Raw genomic sequence first — 25,792 nt, forward strand, 5'->3', positions numbered from 1 at the left:
AGCCAAACCATGATGGGAACTACAGCAGCAATATACAGAAGACACCAGAGGCCTTTTGAGCTCTATAGAAATTGTGTCCCAGTGGTGGGTTAAAAAAAACTGCCCATGTGTGGCATGACATCCACTAAGTACAGAAATTCATGTTAAGTTTGAAATAAAATTTCACTGACAATGTGTTACACATACCTCAAGTCTCTTTCAGTTAGCATATTTTTACAATCACTGTTAACATGCTGTGCTACAAGGCTATGAATGGTACAGCTGTCTAAGGAGATATTACAGAGGGTATACCCCTTTTAATGACTTTACTTCAAAGAAAACTGTTTGTTTTTACTTCTCTTTATCTTCTATCAAATTTTTAAAACTTTTTACTAATTACTAGAAATACTTGAACTAATTAGTATAAACACTCAAATCTGTTTTGAAATTTGTCTCAATCTTTAACATCCAATGATAAACAGGCACTGGACAATATTTAACTAAATACATGTAATACAACTCATTTATAAAAGGATCAACATCTAAATCTACATCTATGTTTATACTCCACAAGCCTCCCAGCAGTGTGTGGCGGAGGGCACTTTACGTGCCACTGTCATTACCTCCCTTTTCTGTTCCAGTTGCATATGGTTTGCGGGAAGAACAACTGTCTGAAAGCCTCCATGAGAGCTCGAATCTCTCTAATTTTACATTTGTGATCTCGTCGGGAGGTAGAAGTAGGGGGAAGCAATATATTCGATACCTCATCCAAAAACGCACCCTCTCGGAACGTGGCGAGCAATCTACACCGCGATGCAGAGCGCCTCTCTTGCAGAGTGTGCCACTGGAGTTTGCTAAACATCTCCATAACACTATCACGGTTACCAAATAACCCTGTGATGAAACACGCTGCTCTTCTTTTGATATTCTCTATCTCCTCCATCAACCCGACCTGGTCTGATATTCTGTAGGCTGTTACTTTGTTTATCAGGCGACAGTGCGGAAGTCAAGGAAACTAGCATCTACCTGGGAGCCTGTATCTAATATTTTCTGAGTCTCATGAACAAATAAAGCGAGTTGGGTCTCTCGCGATCACTGTTTCCAGAATCCATGTTGATTCCGACAGAGTAGATTCTGGGTTTCCGAAAACGACGTGATACTCGAGCAAAAAACATGTTCGACGTTAGAGATATAGGTCTATAGTTTTGTGCATCTGCTCGATGACCCTTCTTGAAGATTGGGACTACCTGTGCTTTTTTCAAATTATTTGGAACCTTTGTTCCTCTAGAGACTTGCGGTACACAGCTGTTAGAAGGGGTGCTAGTTCTTTCGCGTACTCTGAGTAGAATCGAACTGGTATCCCATCAGGTTCAGTAGCCTTTACTCTGTTGAGTGATTCCAGTGGCTTTTCTATTCCTTGGACACTTATTTTGATGTCAGCCACTTTTTCATTTGTGTGAGGATTTAGAGAAGGAACTGCAGTGCGGTCTTCCTCTGTGAAACAGCCTTAGAAAAAGGTGTTTAGTATTTCAGCTTTACACGTGTCATCCTCTGTTTCAATGCCATCATCATTCTGGAGTGTCTGGATATGCTGTTTTGAGCCACTTATTGATTTAACATAAGACCAGAACATCCTAGGATTTTCTGTCAAGTCAGTACATAGAATTTTACTTTCGAATTCACTAAACGCATCACGCATAACCCTCCTTACGCTACCTTTGACATCGTTTAGCTTCTGTTTGTCTGAGAGGTTTTGGCTGCGTTTACATTTGGAGTAAAGCTCTTTGCTTTTGCAGTAGTTTCCTAACTTTGTTGTTGAACCATGGTGGGTTTTTCCCAGCCCTCACAGTTTTACTCGGCACGTACCTGTCTAAAACGCATTTTACGATTGCCTTGAACTTTTTCCATAAACACTCAACATTGTCAGTGTTGGAACAGAAATTTTCATTTTGACCTGTTAGGTAGTCTGAAATCTGCGTTCTATTACTCTTGTTAAACAGATAAACCTTCCTCCCTTTTTTTATATTCCTATTAACTTCCATATTGAGGGATGCTGCAATGGCCTTATGATCACTGATTCCCTGTTCTGCACTTACAGAGTCGAAAAGTTTGGGTCTGTTTGTTAGCAGTAGGTCCAAGATGTTATCTCCATGAGTCAGTTCTCTGTTTAATTCACATGAAACACACACTATACAGAAGTGCTCAACCTATGGTTTTTATTTTTATCTAAGTCTGATGACCTCAAACAATAGTTTACAATGGTATCCAATGCCACTTAAGTGTAGGATTAGCTACAATTTTAAAATATGTTTGATTTATGAATGCATTAAGGGATGTGTATCCCTGATAATGAATATACCGTATTCAATTATAATTTTGTTGTAAACAACAAAATAGACTATTTTTTGGGAGTGTGTAACTTTATCCACCCCATTCATATGTATAGATTTGTGTGTTGTTCCAAACTTTAAAATTTTTAATATTTTGAATCACATATTTCATCACCTCCTTTGCAATAATTGTGTATGGACTGCAAGGTGACTTATGCTACCAGTACAATGGCTTCACGCTGACGGTTTGTCTACCCTCAGCCCACAGATGTCTCTCTTCACTAGTGTGTGCTTACGAATACCACAAGGACATCCATGTTGCGATCATGATGCATTATACAAACAATTTGTTGATACACGAAGAGTTACATGTGCCACCAGGGGGCACTAGCCACATTTCTACAGAGTGCACTCGTCAGGAAACAGAGGGCAGTGCTATCAAGGAAACACATTCCATCTGCACATGATGTGGTAATGTACATTCAATTGTTTATTCAGTTCCACTCCAGGTGTTGGCTAAATCTCATCTAGCCAAGACCAGCACAGATGCTCCATTCTACACCACACTGCCACTGCACTGCATCATGGTATACTAAACAGTGTGCTGCCCCGCCACCATCCTCTTACCTCCCCCACTCCACCACCATCACCTTATCACCTTCACACCCTGTGTCTCTTGAAGGCCCGTGCTTCTGACTTCTGTGTCTTCATCCTGGCAGAAGCTGATAAGGGTGCTTGTGTCGGAGGGGCGACGGGAGGAAGAGGAGACATCGACCGGGCGATCTTAGCACTGGCCGAAAGGACGACCGTAGTGCTGAAGGTCAGATCGCATGTCTGTATCGCCACCTCCCTAGTAGTCCGAGGAGAGGCAAGGACAGTACTGTACATCCCCACTGGGAGCAACGTGGGCTTCCTACTAGCGAATAGCTTGCGAGCAGCCGAGGTAGAGACTCTCTCTTTAGACCTGAATTTCTTGGATACAGCATTCTTCCTTGTAGATGGGACAGTCGCGGGAGGACGCTGCATGGTCACCGCGACAGTTCACACAACGAGGAGACGGAGGTGGACAGTCACCCTCATGGGCATCCCTGCCGCAAGTCACACATGTAGCCGCATTGGAACGAGAATGGCGAGTGTGATTAAAACGCTTACACTGGTAGCAGTGCGAAGGTGTCGGGACATAGGGGCGAACAGAAATAACCTCGTAGCCCGCCTTGATGCGCGACGGCAGCTGAAACTATCAAAGGTGAAGAAAAGTGTCCGGGTCGGTACAAGGTCATTATTGACCTTTTTCATGACCCTATGGACAGCCGTCACACCCTGCTCAGCTCAGCAAATATAGGTTGTGAAACCGTCCGTCTCCGGACGCAGGCGCTAACTAGCCCCTTGAGGGGGAGTTACTCTTTTTAGTTGCCTCTTACAACAGGCGGGAATACCTCGGGCCTATTCTAACCACCGGACCCGCAGGGGGGAGGTTTGTACTGAATTAATACCGTGTGTGTGTGTGTGTGTGTGTGTGTGTGTGTGTGTCTGTGTGTGTGTGTGTGTTTCAAAAAACGCTGCTCAAAAATGAAAAAATCATTTTGTTCAGTAATGGAGTGACTAATTTGTTAGCCTCCAAAATGGAAACAATGACATATCTATGCACTGTATTAATAGGTAATGGTATTGCACACAAAAAATGTAGATTTGGAAAATTCCACATGCAAGAGGACCAATGTCTAATTCAGCACTTGCAGCATCATCATCATCATCATCATCATCATCATCATCATCATCATCATCATGTGTTCTGTTTCAGTGATGAACTACTGATTGTTCACCATTGAAGTCGAGTTGTGTCAGATACCGTAAAATCTCACATATTTCCAAATCAGTAAAATGAGACCTGTACTTTTATTATTAGTTTAAATCCAAACAGGTTAATGGGTTCAGTGGAGTTCCAGAACAACAGAATCTTGCCCTCAATGTAAAGAAGTTTTCGAAAAAGCCACAATGCTGAGGAAAATTAGAAATATTTTTACTTTTTTCTGACAAATCTAACTAATTTTCTTAACATTTTCATTCTGATACCCAAATTATTATTTTAATTAGTGGCACCTGTATTCATCATACAACCCTGTTAGGCTCCTTTTGAAGAGAGATTAAGACTGTGATCAAGTCAATTGTACTTTGATCTACACAGAATCACAGTGACTTGTGATCTTCTTGAACAGTGGAACTAATAAGGAAAATGGACTGCAGTGGAGAAAAACAGCAAGTATTTGTAAAGGCAAATCTGTATCTAAGGGGAAAAGTTAAATTTAAAAAATGATAAATACCTCAATCCCTCAAAGTGGAGATTGCCCGCCTCCAGTATAGGGCACCAATCGACCAGCTGTATTTCCTGTTCCTGAAATAAATTGGTTGTGTGTAAGGTATAGAACAACAAACAAGCAGATTCACAAAAATTAAATAAGATTATACTATGTCACATTTAAAGCAATTTGCCAATCATTGCATCGGTTTGGAAACCTATCGACAAGTGACTATTTTTATACAATACATCATTACAGATAAATGTCATCTCTGCAAAGACTGAATGTCTATTAATATTGCTTGTCTTGTCATCACTATACAATGTAATGAGGATCATAACATGATTTCCTTGCTGGAAGCTACAACTAATATCCGTATCTGTACCTGCCTTATTTTTTGCGTTAGGTCGTAAGTGCCCATGTCATAACCTTACAACACAAATATGTGAAAGTCATTGAGAGCAACTATATGCTAACCCAAATAAACAGAAGGAAACAGATAAAAACAAGGACTTCATCTTGAAGAAAGGTCCCTAAAATTTGCCATAGTGACATTAGAGGTCCCCAACCAAATATTAACCCTCCATTACTCACATGAAAATTCGTGACATCACCACTCGTGTGGATGACTGGTGTCATCCACAAAGCAAGTGAACTATTTGTACACTTTGAATAGTGTTTATGACTGGTTTTATGATTTTTTTTTATTAAATCTAAATATAATATATTTAATATTTGTACACACTATAAAATATTCTGTGGTTTGAAACAGTTTGACCATTCGAAGAACAATATATTCTAGTGAATTACTGGCATTACATAGCCCTTCTTGTTTCTTACCAATGCATCGTTCTAAACCCAAAGTGTAAGCTGTTTTTACATCAACCAAAGCAAACACTTTTAACCCATACTTTGCTGGTTTGCTAGGAATATATTGCCTCAATGGGCAGGTTCTTCTAAATGCCAAAAGCTGTTTGTCAACAGTAAGACATTCACTAGGTGAAAAATATTTTTGGCAATTGTTCATGAAAAGTTCACATACCTCTCCAAGAGCTCTGACAGCAGCCAACTTGTCAATCTCTCTGAGAACACTTCTATCACATATATTACTGAATCTCAGGCATCTCAACAGAAGGCTGAATTGGTTTACACTTATGCATAAATAACCTAAATCAAGTCTGTTTCCCTTTGAGTTATCCCACAATTTTGATATACTCTTCCTAGAACATCTCTAACATCCACATAGATATAAGAAACCAATGAAAGCTCTGATTTCTACCACATCTGTTCCTTTAGCATCCCTTTCCTTAGAGAAGTCACCACAAACTTCATTGCTGTGTATATTACTGCATGTTGCGATAATGCTTATTATGTTTCCATCCAAGAACAAATTCAGAATTTCTATTTCTGTCTTTTTATTTGAGTTTGCTTTTTTGGTCTAGGCAAATGCGTAAAAAAATTACAACATCTGCTTCTAACACTGGTAGGATATTTATTTTTCCTCCGTTTAGTTATTCCATCTTTCCCTAAAAAAATGTATCCTCTTGACTTCCTTCTTCCTTTGATTCAGTCTCTGAGTCAGTGCCATCACTATTAGCATCTTCATCACTCAGCTCATTGAACCATTCCACCCATACGTTAGGATCCCTACTGAACTCTGTCTGAGATTTTTTGCCTTTGACACTTCTTCCACAATTTAAAAATAAAGATAATACTAAGCAACATGGAAGGCAACTGCAATGAGTTTCAATACATCTAAATTTACACCTATGAAAGATTGACTGAATCTAGGAAAGCAATAAAGTAATAAAGTAATACAGACCTGATTTGTTTCAGACTGTGGCAGCAGAGCTGTTCTCCAGACTATAATAATGTTTCATAAACAATGATTGGAGCTAACGGCCAGAGAGTTAACAGAGAGGTACTGAAAATGGTATGAACTGAATCCAGCCCTGTCAGAGAAAACTGAGCAAGAAAAATCATGTGGATGACGAGTGCCATCCATGCAAGCAATGAAGGGTTAAATGTCCTTTGAAAAATTGCTATCACTTCTAAAACAGCCTGCATGTAGTATGCTAAAATGGCCAATAATTCAGGCAGCAAACATATAGTGAAACATAAGCAGTTCAGAAAAAGATATTGGCTCAAGAAATAGCAAACCACCAATTCATTATTATGACAAGCACAAATTGGTGAAGAATCGCTGCTTATCAAATGGTAATGGCCAAATAGACAGTGCCCAATAAAAGGCCTAGCTAAAACAATCATCTTGTGATGAAAGGGCCAAGAGGTGGCCAGCCAAACCATTGGGAGAGGTTCAATTCCCTGGAGCTTGTTCCTGTGAAGAGAAGACTAGCAGTTATTCCCAAGTGGTACCATCTACCAACAGACAGCAACAAGGAGATCATCCGAAGCAACGGAAGAGCTAGCAGGTCGAGGTAGGAATGCAGCTTCGGCAGTAGCCTCATTTCTCATCAGACCAACATGACAAGGAAATCGTGGTGGCTCCCTCAAAAGCAAGCAAGTGTAAGCTTTCTTGGACTTGTTGCACTAAGTACAATGAGGACCTGAATGCTCCTGAGAGAATTGGAGCATACGGCCCAGTTAAAAAGTATATGTTGTTGGGTGTACTAGGTGGTCTGACAGAGGAAATAGCTCTGCTCTAAAAATCTACCAGTTTACAGGAAGCTCATAACAAAAATGGTCAGTGCCAGTCACCAAGGCACATCTGACGCCACGGGCTGTCTGAGTCAACAGTCTACATCAATATGCTTCCACTAATTTGTGTGCAAAGGTTGACGAATCCAAACAGAAGAATGGTGTGACCCATACAGGCAATTGAGGGAGGCATCAAAATACAGGGCATAGGATGTGTGGCTGGGCACACACAACGAATGGCATTCATATTCGCCAAGGAGAAGATCATGCCAGGAGTGCAGTTGTAGTTAGGCAGCTTGTGCATAGAGGCTCTCAATGGGACTATGTAAATGTTGCCAGTGGCCTACCATATTCCACTCTGGTGGATTGGGTTACATCCATGTACAGTGGATGGATGTGTAGATTAATAAATCAAACAGATGTAGTCTAGTTTCAAATGGACAAGGGATCAGTAAAAATGGAGGAGGGTGATCTGATTTAAGCCCCAGGAAATACCGCTTTGGACATGTAGGACACTGATAGACTGGATACAGTGTGTGGCCAAATAAGACATGTGGGAGAGACAAAAAAGTTTCCTAACAAGCACAACTTCCATGAATTTTGTAGTTGCAGTGAAACAAAGAACAATGGGTCCAAGATGTAATGATGGTGGAACCCATTGCACCACTAGAAATTTGTACAAACTGTTTTTTTTCCCAATGGAAAAGCAAAAGCCATTTTTGATGCTGCACAAGTAAAGAGAATCGAGACACCACCAAAGATGTTGGTCAAGGAGATGAGTCCATGGAGAACTGCAATAGATCGCCAAGTCATCAACTAAAAAGGAAGTCAGAGATGCCTGGGGGGAATCGCCTTAGCAGGGTTAATGGCGCTTAGGACAAAGCCTCAAGGCACTCTGTGCTTTTGGATAAAGGTATACAATAAGGGTGAACTGCAGTGTACCTTGGAAATTTGGTCTTTTAAAGATTTGTACACAATATGGGGCAGGCAGCATGGGAAGCCCCACATGTATATAGTACAAAGGGTACCAGTTCCCCAACTGGTGTCTCAGGCTTTCTCTAAATCAAAAAGCCTGATCACAGTCCACAGTTAGTAGATTGTGAGACTCCAGGCTCCACACCAGCTGGCCATGAATCATACATTCCATCATTCTGCAAACATGACTGGTGAGGGTAATGGAGTGGCAGCTAGAAGACACGTATTTTGTCCTTACCAGGCATATAGATAGGTACAAGAGTGGCTTCTGCCAGTGTCGGGAAAACATGACATCTGCCCAAAAGAGTGTGTTACTATGAAGGAGAAAGTGATTCCATTCTCTAGTGGGCAAATAGTGTCTGGCTCTGGGGTGGAGGATTGCGATGAGGCGACAGCACATAAAGGCTACATTGTAGTATTCATAATTCTGAGAGGAGAAGTATATCATCCAAGGTGCCTCCACTCATTTCAAAAGGAGGAAGTTGGGGTGACAGTGAGTGTAGCTATAATTCTACAAAAAATAGTGGCCCACACTGTTGGAGACAGGTGTAGGGTCTACAATGACATCTGCTACAGTCAGACTGGTCATTTGTCAACAGACCTCCGTCACAGACGTTGCAGGGTGCACCCCGTGACAGAAGATGAGAAGATGGGGGTGGAACTGTTGAAAGAATTAGTAAAAAAAATTCATTTAGATTTCTTGCTACCCCGAAGAATGAAATGGCACTGTACATGCAACAGTTTATAATCAATAGATTTTGCCATCATGGGATGACAGTTAATAAAGGGGAGAGCACTTCTCTGCATGTAAATTGCATCACAGCATGCCTCAGACCACCATCTGACCAGGACACAGTGCGGTAAAGAACTGTGTGGTATGCAACGTTCTGCAGCAGTAAAGATAATGTTCATAAGATACTGTATCTGGTTATCTTAACTGGGCAGATGATGTCCGTTGAAGGTAGTCAGGGGCAACAAAGCCTCCAGTCGGCCTTGGGAAGCTGCTAATTGGGTTTACACATAGATGGAGGTATGAGTCGGCAAATGGATAGTGCCCAGTAAATGGTTGCTCGGGTTTGTGTCAGAGAGAAATGACCACTGAAGATGACAGGCAAGCTGGGCAGTGCAGAACAAGACATCCATAGGTGTGTATGGTGTCTGAAAGAACTTGGGTGCTGCAGTGTTAAGGTAGATGACGTTGAGTCAGTTGAGAAGGTCAGTCAAGAAGGAACCTATCTGACAGGTTTTCAAACAGCCCCAAACAGGATGGTGGACATTAAAGTCATTGAGCAGGAAAAAAGGGGTGAGGGAGCTGACCATTAAGCTGCAATTGTGACAGGTAATGATGGAGGGACAGACCTTGAGAAAAGGTTAAATAAAGAAGGAAAATGTGGACTGCAACAGCTTGCACCTGTGTATTCAATAAGATTGTTTGGCTACAGTCACACCAAATGAGCAGCACAATGAGTGATTTCACTGTAATTTTCCCATAACTTGGTAAAATCCTGTGTAGACCTGACCGTACTGATATTGGTTTCCAGGAACTAATTAAGCTTGTTTTCAGATTACATAACAATTTGTGGAACTTTAGTTAATATTGTCAGTAGCTGTGGAAGTCATGGATAAAATATTGTAAGTAACAAAACAAATTGTTTCCATCCCATCGAACTCAATATCAGGACCCACAGGCAACTGGGACAATGCAATGGCATTATCATACCCGGTGTTGGGCCAAAAGTGGCTATCATCAAAATAATTGTTGAGAAATATTCCTCAATGGTGTAGTGTGAGCCATCTTTTCAGGAAGTCTGGCCTTAGGTTTAAACAATGGTACTTACTGTTTTATGATCCATGACCAACTGAGATTTGGAGCCATACAGGGAAACTTAAAGCTTTTTTAACACCACCTCTGTCAGAGAGTAATTCATTTCGGTGGGTGGAAGGGTCTTAGGCGCAAAGATAATTATCTGCTGTGATGCATCAGTAGCCAATATTAAGGTTTTCTTGGGATCAAAGGTTGTAAGGAAATGATCATCAACAATGTTTTAACCACAAAAGGACATTCTGACAAGTGTCTGACCAAACAAATTTTTGCATCTTTCTTAAGGAGCTGATTGAGAGAGTGAGAGACCACAGATGCTTTTGGTTTGGATTTGTTTTAATAGGTCCCCTTGGCAAGGAACAACAACATCCAGCTCCTTCAAGTTCTGATGTACAGGCAGCTAATCAACTGGTAGAAAGCAGTCATTTAAGGCATGGCGTTAATACTCGACACGGGGTGCAAAAATGTACAATTTCCCAACCTACAATGCAGACCACTGTTCTCCATACCCGAACCACCACCTGTAAGTACTGAAAATACTGGCAGCACCTCTGAAAAGTAGATCATCCAGATAAGATGCACACTTCACGTTATGGTGAGCTCTCTGCTTTATGACATTCTCCAACTGTTAGAACACCAAAAGGAAATCTGGTAAACTTATAGAAGCCAAATGTCATATTAGTAATTGGCAACTGCAGTTACATGTATCTCTAATCAGTGTTTGAAAAATAATGTCCACCAGCCACCCTCATTAGTATCTCCTTGGTGCCAGTGACCGGATCAAGTTCCACCTCACACTGTTTTTTAATTGTGGCTTTAAAACTGCCACATGATCCAATTACTGCACTGGGTTTTTTTAATCAACATTAACTGTATTGCCTACTGACTCAATGCTGCAGGCTAAATAACCCTTAATTCAGTGTCAACTGCAAAACTCATAACAAATGGCAAAGTGCAAGCACAGAAAACCTTCGGGTTCACAGATCACTCTAGCTAAATGTGGGCTAGCAAATCCCTTGCTTCACCCAGCATTTGCTCAAAACACTGTTTATGCAACTGCGAAAGTGATTCAAGGTCACAGAAGGAAATGACTCATGACACTAAATTAATACAATCAACAACTTTGAAATCAAAATGCTGTGAAAGCAACTAATCGAAAAAAATGTTGTCAAAGAGGGATCAACCACCAAGAATGCTACTCGATTCTCCAAATTCTCATACTCTGCAGGCCACAACCAGTCGACCTCTTAATGGAGCTTTTGTCAACTACAGGAGACACTTTCTTTGCTAAATGCTACACAGCTCGTGATACATATGGCACATTTACCAACAAGGCCACAGTGCCAATATCAAGCTGAAACACAACCAGCCATCTCAAAATAGACAAGTGCATTATGAGATTGTGAGCTGTTTACCTGATTTGTGAGATAGGCATGGAAAATGTGTTAATTGACAACTAGTCCGCATTGTAAACACTACACTCCACAGCATAGACATCAGTGATGTGGCTACTGTGGTTGCACCTGACAACACCTTTGTTTACATGCAGACAGTTCCAGCACTTATGTTGAGTGTAGCAACTGAGGCATGCCCTACAATATAAGAAGCTTACCAGTGCCAAGGAGGTGGCCAGTATCTTCTCTTACACTGGACAACAAATTGTGATACCACTGCACCTTTCATATGAAGACATGTCCACTAACGGGGAAAGCCTATCCCTACTGTCTGTCTTATTAAGTTGCTTAACAGAGCTGTAGCAAGACTGCTTTTTGACAACTAATGGTGGCAGGTGCAGATAAGTCCCAAGGAATGAGACCCTATTGTGTCATCTGACAATGTACTACAGGAACAGATATAATCGTCTTACGCTATATGGCACTCGTCAACAAATGCTTCCCAGGTCTGCGCAGACAGCTTGTATGACTATACCAACTGTGCTATGTCATCTACAGATACGTCAGTCAACTGAAGACTTCACTTTCAACAACTGATTAAAAAGTAAGCTCATAATTATATCACAGATAATGGCATCTACATAAGATATGCCACACTGATGACATTCAAACTTACAATTTCTAGACATATCCTGTAATGCTGCTATCCACTCTGCATCCAATTTTTTAGCACACATCTATCACCAATTTACCTTAAGCTACATTGCCACAACTTGCAATTTACTTTCAACATTTGCAGTTATTGATTTACACTAACAATCAAATTTCAATAAGTTGGGTTCACACCAAATTATAAAGAAAGGAACTAGAATGAATGAAGTCTGCACTCACAGCCAGTTCAGGCATTTGTTCCCCTTCATACATACATACATACATACATACATACATACATACATAATAACGTCTAGAAATTTGGATGGGTTAGGGGAAACGGGAAGGGTGCCTGGTGTCAGTGATGTGTGTTTCTATAGTTTCTCTCAAAATGACAACACTTGAAGAAGGTGAACTGTCCAGCATGTTGTTACTATATTGCTCCTGCTGATGCCGTTGCTACCGCCATAGTTCTGTAAAGTGGCTGCATGAGATGATGCAATTGTATCGATGGATGCATGAGCCACAATTGTCACCACTTTTACAACTCACTCAAAGGGTTCAAGTTCAGATATGCTAGGTCACAAATCGGGGTGGGGGGTGATGACATCACACCCTATCCAGCCTATACCAAATTGTGAACATCAATAATTCGAACTTTCGAAGAACTGAGCCAATTCAACACTAGACAGAAAAGGGAGCATAATACATCAAGAGAGGAAACAGGCCACATCTATGACTGGTAGAATATCAGCAGGCCTGACTTTTAAGCAACCACCCTACCAAAAGCATCAAGTCAGTGGTTACCTTCCGTTCCCTTTATGCCTCATAAACCAGAGGCTTTTCCAACATACATGATTAAGTCAAGCTCTGTCAGCAGACACTGTAACTGCACCCCATTTGCTGGCTGCTAGCATTGTTGTTTCTGATCTGAGAAGGGGCTAGGCAAGTGAAGGAAAATGACTAATGAACAAAGGTTGAGGCCAGGAGGGTTACAGAAATGTTGGGTACATTCTAAGGAGAGTTCACTACTGTGAAGGTGAAAAACGCTGATGTTGGTAGGAAGAATGCAGAAGGCACAGGCTGTGAAGTAGTCTTTCAAGGGAAGAACATGTCAGGCAGCATGCCCTCCAACTGGTTGGTCTAGCTGTCTCTCAGCAACAGTTTGTCAGTGGCCATTCATATGGAAATACAGCTTGCCGTTTGCCGTGCTCATGTAGAGTGCAGCACAGTGATTGCAGCTTAGCTTGTACATCATGTGACTTGTTGCATAGGTGGCCCTGCCTCTTGATGAGGTAGGTGATTTTGTGACTGGACTGGAGTAGATGGTGGTGGTGGGAGGAAGTACGGTCCAGGCCTTGCATCAAGGTCTATTACAGGGATATGGGCCAACAGACAAGAGATTGGGAGCAGGGGTTGTGTAGGGATGGGTGAACATATTTTGTAGGTTTGGTGGGCAGCATCCTACCACAGTTTGAGAACTGGGAAGGATAGTGGGTAGGACATTCTTCATTTCAGGCCACAATGAGTGGCAGTTGAAACCCTAGGAGAGTATGTGATTCAGTTGCTCCAGTCCTGGATCATAATGAGTCATGAGGGTAATACTCCTCTTCAGCTGGACAGTGGGACTTTGGAAGATGGTGGGTGACTGGAGACATCACAGGCCTCCTCTCTCCAGTCATTCAATCACCCCCAGTAAGCCCCACCATCCGGCCACAAAGGAGCCTTCTCCTCGTGACTCAGTACCACCCAGCAGCGGAGTAACTGAATCACATTCCCTACTGGGATCTATTGCCATGGCCTGAAATGACCAATGTCCTTCCTACTAACTCTCCCACCCATCCCATAGCGGTATTCTGCCACTCACTAAAACTACACAATAACTTCCTCCATCATTACACAACCCCTATTCCCAAACCCTTGCCAGACCAAGGTTTCCCACACACCACCACCACCACCACCACCACCACCACCACCACCACCACCACCACCACCACCACCTACAGTCCCATCAGAAGCAATTATTATCCCATAAAATGCCAGGCTATTTGTGAAACAAGTCATGTGATGTACAAGCTAACCTGCAACCACTGTGCTGCATTCTACTCAGGCAAAACAACAGATAAGCTGTGTGTGTATGAATGGCCATGAACAAAGTATCTTGAAGAAACAACTGGACCGCCTAGTTGAGAACGCTGTCCAACACTGTGTTGTAATCACTGCATCCACCAATGGGCTACCTGTCAACTGCAACTTTTTAATACTATACAGATAAGATATATGTTGTTGTTGTTGTCTTCAGTCCTGAGACTGGTTTGATGCAGCTCTCCATGCTACTCTATCCCGTGCAAGCTGCTTCATCTCCCAGTACCTACAGCAACCTACATCCTTCTGAATCTGCTTAGTGTATTCACCTCTTCGTCTCCCTCTATGATTTTTACCCTCCACGCTTCCCTCCAATGCTAAATTTGTGATCCCTTGATGCCTCAAAACATGTCCTACCAACCGATCCCTTCTTCTAGTTAAGTTGTGCCACAAACTTCTCTTCTCCCCAATCCTATTCAATACCTCCTCATCAGTTACGTGATCTACCGATCTAATGTTCAGCATTCTTCTGTAGCACCACATTTCAAAAGCTTCTATTCTCTTCTTGTCCAAACTATTTATCGTCCATGTTTCACTTCCATACATGGCTACACTCCAAACAAATACTTTCAGAAATGACTTCCTGATACATAAATCTATATTCGATGTTAACAAATCTCTCTTCTTCAGAAACACTTACCTTGCCATTGCCAGTCTACATTTTATATCCTCTCTACTTCGATCATCATCAGTTATTTTACTTCCTAAATAGCAAAACTCCTTTACTACTTTAAGTGTCTCATTTCGTAATGTAATTCCCTCAGCATCACCCGATTTAATTTGACTACATTCCATTATCCTCGTTTTGCTTTTGTTGATGTTCATCTTATATCCTTTTTTCAAGGCACTGTCCATTCCGTTCAACTGCTCTTCCAAGTCCTTTGCTGTCTCTGACAGAATTACAATGTCATTGGCGAACCTCAAAATTTTTACTTATTCTGCATGAATTTTAATACCTACTCCAAATTTTTCTTTCGTTTCCTTTACTGCTTGCTCAATATACAGATTGAATAACATCGGGGAGAGGCTACAACCCTGTCTCACTCCTTTCCCAACCACTGCTTCCCTTTCATGCCCCTCGACTCTAATAACTGCCATCTGGTTTATGTACAAATTGTAAATAGCCTTACACTCCCTGTATTTGACCCCTGCCACCTTCAGAATGTGAGAGAGAGTATTCCAGTCAACATTGTCAAAAGCTTTCTCTAAGTCTACAAATGCTAGAAATGTAGGTTTGCTTTCTCTTAATCTTTCTTCTAAGATAAGTCGTAAGGTCACTATTGCCTCATGTGTTCCAACATTTCTACAGAATCCAAACTGATCCTCCCCGAGGTTTGCATCTACCAGTTTTTCCATTCGTCTGTAAAGAATTCGCGTTAGTATTTAGCAGCTGTGACTTATTAAACTGATAGTTTGGTAATTTTCACATCTGTCAACACCTGCTTTCTTTGGTATTGGAATTATTATATTCTTCTTTAAGTCTGCGGGTATTTCACCTGTCTCATACATCTTGCTCTCCAGCTGGTAGAGTTTTGTCATGACTGGCTCTCCCAAGGCCGTCAGTAGTTCTAATGGAATGTTGTCTACTCCGGGGGCCTTGTTTCGACTCAGGTCTTTCAGTGCTCTGTCAAACTCTTCACGCAGTATCTTACCTCCCATTTCATCTACATCTACATCCTCTTCCATTTCCATAATATTGTCCTCAAGTACATCGCCCTTGTATAAACCTTCTATATACTCCTTTCACCTTTCTGCCTTCCCTTCTTTGCTTAGAACTGAGTTGCCATCTGAGCTCTTGATATTCATACACGTGGTTCTCTTCTCTCCAAAGGTCTCTTTAATTTTCCTGTAGGCAGTATCTATCTTACCCCTAGTGAGGTAAGCTTCTACATCCTTACATTTGTCCTCTAGCCATCCCTGCTTAGCCATTTTGCACTTCCTGTCAATCTCATTTTTGAGACGTTTGTATTCCTTTTTGCCTGCTTCATTTACTGCATTGATAAGATATATAGCAGCGTGAATTCCCCTGTTCCCATAAACCTACTGGTCTGTACTTCAACTACTTAACTGCTTGCCTGTTCCCAGTCCAGCATCACACAACCTTTTATTCCACAAGAGCACTCATAGTCTTTTTCCTTCCCTCATTCCCCCAGTTCCCTTCCAACACACCATGTGAACTCCCCAATGCATCTAGCTGTCCTACCCTCTCCTCACCATATCCCTGCATAAAACTTGAAACAACATGGGTTGGACTAGACACACTGAAATCTTGAGGGTGGCAGGGATGAAATACAGCGAGCAAAATATTATTTGCAACTTCAGAAACCAGCTGTAATTGTAAGAGGAGGAAAAAAAAACAGATAAATATGGGCATTGCAGTTGAGGAGAGAGGGAGACAAGATTATAGCCTATCCCAAATGTTATTAAGTACACATTTACACCTACAGTTATACTCTCTGCAAACTGCAGTGTAGTGCATGGTAGAAGGTACTTCCTATGGTACCATTGTTTGGGCTTCTTTCATATTCCATTCATGTATATGATCTTTGAGAGAATAACTGCTGAATTCATCTTCCTCAGTATCTATAAATGATATAAATATGGGTTTACCCTTCTTCAAGCTATTTTGATAGCCAAATTCTAAAGACAGTATTGACATTTCTGCAGTACAAAATCTAAACTTCCTAGAGATAATGTTCTATCTGTTTATTGACAGCAGTCAAACTCCAGAAAAGAGCCATAAGAATAATAACCAGAAATAGTAGTCGAGCTCATTGTAAAGATCTGTTCAAAACACTGAGAATTTTAACTGCTCCATGTGAACACATTTACCAGTCAGTTGTACACATCAAAAGTAACATTGGCAATTACTGCACAAACAGCTCTGTCCATGACCATGCAACAAGAGATAGACTCAACTTACATTTACCAAGAAAAAATAAACATAAAACTCAAAACAGCATTTTCTACCAAGGAATAAAACTGTACAATAAATTACCAAAAGAGATTAAAGAAATTTCAAAAACACACTTATTTAAGAAGGCAGCTAAAAAGTACCTGTTATGCAATACATTTTATACATTGAAGGATTACTTAGATAAAGCAGAGTAGGGGTTTGATAAAAAAATGTTATACAAACAAATAATAATAATAATGATGATTATAAAACATCCAATATTCCACATAACACCTTCACTTTATTATTTTTCTTCTTTTTTCCTTTCTAGACACACTCTCCCCTCAAGCTATGCATAGCACAATACTAACACCTCTTCCTCTTTCTGAGCTCAACATCTCACTCATTATGAAGGGATGCTGACTCAGTTTTTCAGGATAGCAAATGGGAACTTGCAGTACAGAAAATGGCCCAAGGATCACCTGTGTGTGTGTGTGTGTGTGTGTGTGTGTGTGTGTGTGTGTGTGTGTGTGTGTGTGTAGTGAGTGAAGTGTTATGAAACAATGTGTGTGCAGTGACATAGTGAAATATGAGTGAATAGTGTGGCATTACATTATTTAATGAGTTATTTGTAAATAAATTATTGTATACCAGGAGTAAAATCTAATGATTGTCTCTAACTAGAAGTCTGTAAATATATGTGTATACGAATTAGCTTATTGTAAATTGATCTAAGCTTGTAAATACTTTGACATGTCCTATATCCTTGTAAAAAGAGATCTACGGATGAATAAAACTACTACTACTACTACTACTACTACTACTACTACTACTACTAGTCACATCTCCCCCAGGAAATGTCAGTTTAAAATGTGGTGTCAAAATATCTATCTCACCATTAGATCAATTAGAAACCTTCCAGTGATCCCAGATATTTCCCAAATATACAACCATTTTGTATTGTAGCTTGCATTTGATCTCCTCCTCCTCCTCCTCATTCATTATTAAACCTATTCCATAATTACTGCTATTTAACTTTGTGTTGACAGCCCTGAAATGCCCTAACCAGATATCCTATTCTTTCTTCCACAGTATTTTACTAGTTCTCACTACATATATCTTTTCATTACAAAGGAAGATACAGAAGAATTGGTTCAGTTTCCTTTTTACACCACTGCAAAGATGACTGATGTAGATATTAGTGTCACTGGAATTCAGAAACAGCTAAAATCACTGACATTGAACCAGAATTAAGGGCCTGAAGAAATTCTTGTCGTGACCTATATACAATTTCCAGCTGAGGTAGCTCCTGTTTTCACTCTAATACATTACACCATAAATACCTCGAGCTAACAATCTGTGCCCAGTGATTGGAAGGAAGAACAGGACATACCTATCTACAAAAAGGGTATTAGAAGTGTTTGACAGAACTAACATACTATTTCATTGACATTCATGAATTGCAGAACCTCAGAACATATTTTGAAATCAATATTTGAACAGAATTACATACTAGATGCAAACCACCAAAGATTGCATGCTGTGCGAAATGTTGGGCGAAGGATGTAGGGACAGTATGTTACCATAGGTTACCATAGGTTACCATAGGTTGAGGCCAGGATGAATTCTGGAGCAGTGAATGTGTTGTAAGGATAACTCCCAGCTTCACAGTTTGGAAAAGCTTGTGGTGGTGGAGACAAACCAGATGGCCTGGGCTGTGAAGCAGCGACTGTAATTTGATAGGTTATGTTCATCTGCATGTTGTGCACTGTGCTCCACTTTGCTCTTGACCACGTGTTATGTTTACAATGAGAATCAGTCCATCCTTTACGGAACTGCTTTTTTGTCGTCAGTTATCTGACTGGTTTGATGTGGCTCACCATGAATTCTTCTCGTGTTCCAGCCTCTTAATTTCAGAGTAGCACTCGCAACCGATGTTTCAATTATTTACTGGATGTATTCTAACTTGCTCTACAATTGTTTCCATCTACAGCTCTCTCTAGTAACACAGAAGTCATTCCCTGATGTCTTGACCCATGTCCTATCAACCTGTCCCTCATCCATACCAATGTTTTCCACATATTCCTTTCATCTTCAATTCCGGCAAATCTTCCTCATTCCTTAGCTTATCAGCCCCTATAATTTTCAATATTCACCTAGAGCACATAATCTCAAATGTTTTGATTCTCTTTTCTTCTGGTTTTTCTGCTGTCCATGTTTCACTATCACACAAGGCTGTGCTCCAAACTTACATTCTCAGAAATTTCTTCCTCAAATTAAGGACTATGTTTGATACCAGTTGACTACTCCTGGCCAGGAACACCATTTTGCCATATCTAGTATCCTTTTGATGTCCTCCTTGCCCATCTATCATTGGGTGTTTTGCTGCCTAGGTAGTAGAATTCCTTGATATCATCAACCTCATCACCATCATTTCCAATGTTAAGTTTCTCATTCTTTTCATTTCTGCTACTTTTCATTACTTTCATCTTTCTTTTAATTTACTCTCAATTCAAATTCTGTACTCATTAGATTGTTCGCTCCATTCAGCAGATCACTTGACTCTTCTGCACTCTAGCAATGTAATCAGTGAACTGTACTACAGATATACTCTCACCTTCAATTTTAATCTCATTACTGATTTTTCATCATTGCTCCTACGCTGTACAGATTAAACAGTGGGGGCAAAAAAATTACATCCCTGTGTTACACCATTTTTAAACCAAGCAATTTGTTCTTGGTCATTCACTTATTTATCCATCTTAGCTATTGTAAATATTGTATATTACCCATCTATTCCTATAGCTTACCCCTATTTTCCTCAGAATTTCAAATATCTTGCACCATTTTACACTGTTGAAAACTTTTTCCAGATCAACATATCATACAAACATGCGTGTATTTTTCCTTTAATCTTGCTTCCATTATGAACTAAAACATCAGAAATGTCTCTCTCATGCATTTACCTTTCCTAAAGACAAACTGATCATCATGCAATACATCCTCAATTTTCTTTATGATTCTTATTCTTGTCAGTAACTTGGATGCATGACCTGTTAAGCTGATTGTGTGATAATTCTCACATTTGTCAGCTTGCAGTCTTTGGAATTGCATGGACGATATTCTTCTGAATGTCTGATGGGATATTGCCAGACTCATACATTCTACACACCAATGTGAATTATTGTTTTGTTGCCACTTCCCCCAATGATTTTAGATATTCTGATAGAATGTTATCTACCCACTGTGCCCTATTTTATCTCAAGGGTTCCAAAGGTCTTGAATTCTGATTCTAATACTGGATACCCTATCTTTACTGGATGGACTCCTGTTTCTTCTTCTACCACAGCTGGCAAATCTATCCCTTCACAGAGGCCTTCAAAGTACTTTTCCACCTATTTACTCACTTCCCTGAATTTATCAGTTCAATTCGTATTGCATTCTTAATGTTACCACTCTCATTTTTAATTTCAGCAAACATTGTTTTGACTTTTCTACATACTGATTTAGTCCTTCTGACCATAATTTCTTTTACGATTTCTTCACATTTTTCATGCAGTTATTTCATCTTAGCTTCCCTGTTCCTATTTATTTCATCCCTCAGTGACTTATTTTTGTATTCCTTAATTTCCCTGAACAGTTCTGTACTTCCTTCTTTTATTGATCAACTGCACTTCTTTGTGTATCGAGTCTTCATGACCAATCTCTTGAATGTGAGCCTACTCTTCACAACAGCTGACACTATGAATTAAGTAACTGAAAGGCCAGTAGATTCTGAATATTTAGTTTAGATATTCAAGGAAATGCTTCTATGATACTAGACAGTCAATTTATTTTTCTGTATTGGGGAAGAAATGTAAATTATGAACTTCATAGTTTTTCTGGTGTAAATTACAAAGAGTTACTCGTCACGTTGCCTTTATTAAATCTAATACAAATTTGAGTTAGCATTTACAGACACAAATAATGAAAGAAGAAAGATAAATGAAAATTTCCAAGTGGCATTGAAATGTTAAACTGTCATTTTACAGATAATCCACATAACCAGGATAAATAAAGGTTCCTTATCTTCAGAACATAATAAATCTTGAAATTTGATGCTGCTCTCTCCTGGGTACCATTATGTCCTGATTGGTTTTCCAAGCAGGTTACCCCATTAGGCTGTGATGTTCTGTTTCTTTGCTTGACAAATATTTTTGGTTTTGTTGTGAACCATAACATTTTGTTGGTGTTCCTTTTCTGCTAGCAAAAAATTCAAAATAATATTTGATCTGAGTATTTTGAGACCTGCAATGAGATGGTGGTTCTTTTTGCTATAGTTGTGGAGTAGATATAATACCATGAAATTCTGTAGCATGTGTGTTAGATACTGTGGCCATTTATCTGTCATTCTTTGGCAGTGTTCTGTGAATGTTCTGGATGAATTCTCTCTAAATTAGAGTTATAACTTGGGGAGAACTGTTCACTGCTGAATGATTAGATAATAAGTTAAAGTCATCTCAGGTGAAATTTGACGCTCTGTAAAAACTGAACATGCAAGTCTAGACTTGGGAATAACTTGAGGATTTGAAGGAAAGATTCCTGTTTCTTTGAAACAGTCAGCTCACCTGGTGCCATTTCTTTCAGCCCGGCACTTCCAACAACAACACATGTGACTGGTTTATCTCTTCCAATTGTCCAGTACTTAGGTCAGCAACATCCCAAAATATTCAAATGGTTTGAAAATACCCTTGTCAAGTAGGGAATGTTCACATTTCTAATTTCTTTAGAAGCAATAAAGTATGTATTGTTTCCTTAAGCAGCAGCAACAATAATTGTCATCATGACATGATTTACCTCCATTAACAATGAGGAAGATTTTGTGAGGATACTGGCTATCACTGAGCCTTTTCTGTTAATTCATACAAGTGTTGCCAGATTAATTAATGAGCCTTTCATCTTTATACATCTTTCCTCTAAACAAAATCATGGGAGGAATACTTTTAAGTACAGCATTTACATGTTCAACTACTGTTACATTCTGAGCTTGTTCATGAGCAATAATCTAAAGTCCTCTTATTACAACAAATGTATGAAGCAAGTGCCACCAAGGTTTTATTAGAGACCTACTTTTCCTCATTCAGCTACTCACTAGCTTCATACCACAAATAAATTTGCAAATTTAATAACTATGTCCTAGAAACAGAGAAATGAGCTTTTGAGGCATATATAATGACAGTTTTCTTACAAATTACTTTGGATATCTGAAGAAGTCACATTATTTGAAGCTGGCCTAATGTAGCACTCTAAACCAATTTTTGAAGGGGTGAGGGGGAGGGGTGGGGGGAATGATATCATAGCTTAAATACATTACTAGTGCCTTAAGCATATACAAGCAGAAGATTCAGTGCAAGCTCCAATCTTCCACATCTCACTCATACTTTCAGAACTGTGAGCTGTGGGTTTCATTTGAAACTGGAAACTTACTTGTTTATGCCCCATTCACTAATAATAAATTATTCACAGTAATCAAGTTAAAATAATTGGAAACTAAAACAGTTTCCACAGTGAAACTTTGTCTCGAAACCTGGCAGAAAATCCAAAGAGATTCTGGCCACATGTGAAGTATGTTAGCAGGAAGAAACAATCAATGCCTTCTCTACATGATTGCAATGGAGATACTACTGAAGACAGTGCTACCAAAGCAGAGTTACTAAACGCAGCCTTCCAGAATGCCTTCACAAAAGATGATGAAGTAAATATTCCAGAACTCAAATTGTGTAGAGCTGCCAAAATGAGTAACATAAAAGTAAATATCCTCGGAGTAATGAAGCAACTTAAATCATTTAATAAAAGCTAGTCTTCTGGACCAGACTGTATACCAATTAGGTTCCTTTTGGAGTATGCTGATGCATTAGCTCCATACTTCATGGTCATATACAACTGTTCGCTCAATGAAATATCTTTACCCAAAGGCTAGAAAGTTGCGCAGGTCAGGAACAGTAGTAGGAGTAACCCACTAAATTACAGGCCCATATCATTAACATCGATATGCAGCAGGATTTTAGAACATATATTGTGTTCAAACATTATGAATTGCCTCAAAGGAAACGGTCTATTGATGCACAGTCAACATGGGTTCAGAAAACATCGTTCCTGTGAAACACAACTAGCTCTTTTATCACATGAAGTGTTGAGTGCTATTGACAAGGGATTTCTAAAAGGCTTTTGACACTACCACACAAGTGACTGGTACTGAAATTGCATGCTTATGGAATATTGTCCCAGTTATATGACTGAATTTGGATTTCCTGCCAGAGAGGCCACAGTTTGTAATAAATGATGGAAAGTCATCGAGTAAAACAGAAGTGGTTTCTGGCATTCCCCAAGGAAGTGTTTTAAGCCCTTTGCTGTTCCATATCTATACAAATCATTTTTGAGACAATCTGAGCAGCCATCTGAGTCATTTATCGACTAATAAAGTCATCACAAGAATAAAACAAATTGCAAAATGGTTTAGAAAAGATATCTTAATGGTGCAAAAAGTGGCAATTGACCATAAATAATGAAAAGTGTGAAGTCATCAACATGAATGCTGAAAGGAACTTGTTTAGCCTAATCTAAAAGCCATAAATTCAACTAAGTACCTAGGTATTGCAATAACAAACAACTTTAATTGGAAGGAACACACAGAAAATTTTGTGGGGAATGCTAACCAAAGACTGACTTTTATTGGCAGTTCAGTTAGAAAATGTAACAGACCTATTAATGAGACTGCCTACACTACACTTGTTCATCCTCTTTCAGAATACTACTGTGCAGTATGGGATCCTTACCAGATAGGATTGACAGAGTACATCAAAAAGTTCAAAGAAAGGGACCACATTTTGTCTTATTGAGAAATATGGGAGAGATCGCGAAAGAAATGATACAGGATTTGGGCTTGAAATCATTAAAAGAAGGCCGTTTTTCATTGCGATGGAATCTTCTCACAAAATTTCAATCACCATCTTTCTCCTCTGAATGCAAAAATATTTTGTTGACACTGACCTACATAGGTAGGAACAATAAAATAAGGGAAACCAGAGCTCATATGGAAAGATGTGTGTGTTTCTTATATAAATAGCAAAACTCCTTTACTACTTTAACTGTCCCATTTCCTAATCAAATTCCGTCAGCATCAACCAACTTAATTCAACTACATTCCATTATCATCGTTTTGCTTTTGTTGATGTCCATCTTACACCATCCTTTCAGGACACTGTCAATTCTTTTTGACTGTTCTTCGAAGTCCTTTGCTGTCTCTGACAATTAAAATTTCATCAGCGAACCTCAAAGTTTTTATTTCTTCTCCATGGATTTTAATACTTACACCAAATTTTTCCTTTACTTCCTTTACTGCTTGCTCAATATACAGATTGAATAACACCGGGGAGAAGCTACAACCCTGTCTCACTCCCTTCCCAACCACTGCTTACTTTTTGAGTCTCTCGACACTCATAACTGCCATCTGGTTCCTGTACAAATTGTAAATAGCCTTACACTCCCTGTATTTGACCCCTGCAACCTTTAGAATTTGAAAGAGAGTATTCCAATCAACAATGTCAAAAGCTTTCTTTAATTCTACCAATGCTAGAAACATGTGTTTGCCTTTCCTTAATCTTTCTTCTAAGATAAGTCATAAGGTCAGTATTGCCTCACAAGTTCCAGTATTTCTATGGAATCCAAACTGATCTTCCCTAAGGTCAGCATCTACCAGTTTTTCCATTCATCTGTAAAGAATTCATATTAGTATTTTCCAGCTGTGACTTATTAAACCGATAGTTCAGTAATTTTCACATCTGTCAGCACCTGCTTTCTTTGGGATTGGAATTATTATATTCTTCTTGAAGTCTGAGGGTATTTCACCTGTCTCATAGATCTTGCTCATCAGATGGTAGAGTTTTGTCAGGACTGGCTCCCCCAAGGCTCTCAGTAGGAAAAGGGAGAGAAGGAAACCTAGTAGGTGAACATATATTGGAATGTTGTGTAATCTCAGGGCCTTGTTTCAACTTAGGTCTTTCAGTGCTCTGTCAAACTCTTCACATAGTATCTCATGTCCCATATCATTTTCATCTACCTCCTCTTAAACTTCCATAATTTTGTCCTCAAGTACATAGCCCTTGTGTAGATGCTCTATATACTCCTTCCACCTTTCTGCTTTCCCTTCTTTGCTTAGAATTAGGCTTCCATCTGAGCTATTGATATTCATACAATCCTGTAGGCAGTATCTATTTCACCCCTAGTGAAATAATCCTCTACATCCTTATATTTGTCCTCTAGACATCCCTGCTTAGCCATTTTGAACTACCTGTCGATCTCATTTTTTGAGACGTTTGTATTCCTTTTTGCCTGCTTATTTTAATACATTTTGGATGTTCTTCTTCTTCCATCAATTACATTCAGTATTTCTTCTGTTAACCAAGGATTTCTATTAGCCCTCGTATTTTTACCTACTTGATCCTCTTGCCTTCATTTCTTCATTCCTCAGAGCTACCCATTCTTTTTCTACTACATTTCTTTCCCCCATCCCTGTCACTTGTTCTTTTATGCTCTCCCTGAAACTTTGTACAACTGCTGGTTTATTCAGTTTATCCAGGTCCCATCTCCTTAAATTCCCACCTTTT

The 25,792-nt window shown here is 39.7% G+C and overlaps 1 protein-coding gene across 1 annotated transcript in view; it reads right to left on the reverse strand.

Moving 5' to 3' along the window:
- Nucleotides 1-25,792, reverse strand: part of LOC126328694 (uncharacterized) — a 145,075-nt gene that overhangs the window by 73,579 nt on the left and 45,704 nt on the right. Inside the window, exon 6 of the mRNA XM_049996065.1 lies at nucleotides 4,631-4,701. The gene's annotated coding sequence lies outside the window, so the exon portion shown is untranslated. The remainder of the gene's footprint in view (nucleotides 1-4,630; nucleotides 4,702-25,792) is intronic.

Source organism: Schistocerca gregaria, chromosome 1 (assembly GCF_023897955.1).
Source record: "Schistocerca gregaria isolate iqSchGreg1 chromosome 1, iqSchGreg1.2, whole genome shotgun sequence".
Classification (NCBI taxonomy): Eukaryota; Metazoa; Arthropoda; class Insecta; order Orthoptera; family Acrididae; genus Schistocerca; species Schistocerca gregaria.